This window comes from Aplysia californica, unplaced genomic scaffold (genome assembly GCF_000002075.1).
Source record: "Aplysia californica isolate F4 #8 unplaced genomic scaffold, AplCal3.0 scaffold00566, whole genome shotgun sequence".
Taxonomy (NCBI): Eukaryota; Metazoa; Mollusca; class Gastropoda; order Aplysiida; family Aplysiidae; genus Aplysia; species Aplysia californica.
This window is the reverse complement of record NW_004797836.1, coordinates 462,742-464,338: the sequence shown is the minus strand read 5'-3', so window position 1 is coordinate 464,338 and position 1,597 is coordinate 462,742.

Here is a 1,597-nt window from a genome sequence, read left to right as displayed (position 1 = left end):
CGAGGAGACAACTGTGGCGGGGAGACAACTGTGGCGGGGAGAAAACTGTGGCGAGGAGACAACTGTGGCGAGGAGACAACTGTGGCGGGGAGACAACTGTGGCGGGGAGACAACTGTGGCGGGGAGACAACTGTGGCCGAGGAGACAACTGTGGCGGGGAGACAACTGTGGCGGGGAGAAGTTTTCCACATTTGGAACATTTACAGTAGGGCTGGGCGGCTAGGTTCCCGATTATTAATAAAAGCTAGGAATCGTAGGAATCGACTCCAATCCCAATTACTTACTTCCCTAGGATGTGATTTCTTCCAATTGTTACCTGGTTGGCTCCGAACATCTTCGGGAGTTAGGATAACCTGGATTTTGGAACACGAGGAAGCATCGACTTTTATTTTTCAAAAATATATTTTGAAAAAAAAAGAGAAAAGATTTGAATAATTAAGGTAACCGGTAACCGTTAGTTTGCGTAAAAAGGAGTCGGAACTTTTCTTCCGTAGCATTAATCGTGGGAATCGGTTCCGGATTCAATTCTTCGCCCAGCTCTAATTTCCAGTGTTCACTTCCACTTGTAGTTAGATGTGCGCAGCTCGCGGGCTTCTCTCTTGGTCTCAGCGTTTCTTATTGGTGAAGCCTCCAATTCTGATTTCCTGCCCACTGTGACTGCTGCTCTCCTGCTGGGTCTGTCAGGGGAGTGGGTGGTTGGCGGGTGCTCTGGTGTGGTTTGCTTCTTCTTTCCTATCAAACATCTATCGTCCTTATCTCCCCTCCTTCTTTTTTGTGTTTGTTACTCTCTTGTAACACATCTATTCTTCGGCACTTATATGACCTTATTGTGTTGCAAGTGCCGTAAAACTCTTACTAAAACTAAAACTGTCAGGGGATAGGCTCTCGCATGTGGAAAGATTTATGTGGAAGTTTTTCAGGGACATTTTCAGGGTCTGTTTGTGACGTTTTCGTTTTTCATTTTTCTTTTGTTTGTTTTTTGTTTTGTTTTGTTTTGTTTTGTTTGTTTTTTGTTTTGTTTTGTTTGTTTTTTGTTTTGGAATAGCAACTTTGTCGCTTCCCCGAAAAATAAGTGCGGTATTCATTACATTTTCGTTGTAATAAATACCGCACTTATTTTTCATGGAAATAGTTTGGGTTTTTTTAACAATCGTGTTAAGATCTACAAATTTGTCTCTTGAATTTTTCCTAAACGAATTAGAAGATATTTCATTCTTTTTTTCGTGAGGTAGTATTCAAGTTTGCCAAAAATTCGTGAAATCCCCACTCCAGGCACCACCAAGAAAACATTATTCCATATACAATGTATTTCAAAATTTTTAGTATTACGACTGCTGTTTATTCTGTGCAAATGTCCTGAAGATTGGATGGACAATGGCGGAGTTCAAAACAGTAGAAATCCCGCATTTTAAGAAAAATGAATTGTTGACTTTATGAGGAAATGGTGGTGACATTCATGCCCGGTGTGGGAAGAAATTTAAAGGCTTTAGACTTACAGGGTTCTAATGCTAAGAAGTAATTGTAGGAAAGGAAAAAGAAGCTATGCCTATAACTCAAAATCCATAATTTTCAGCCGAATTGGGACTTTTGGTGTGTA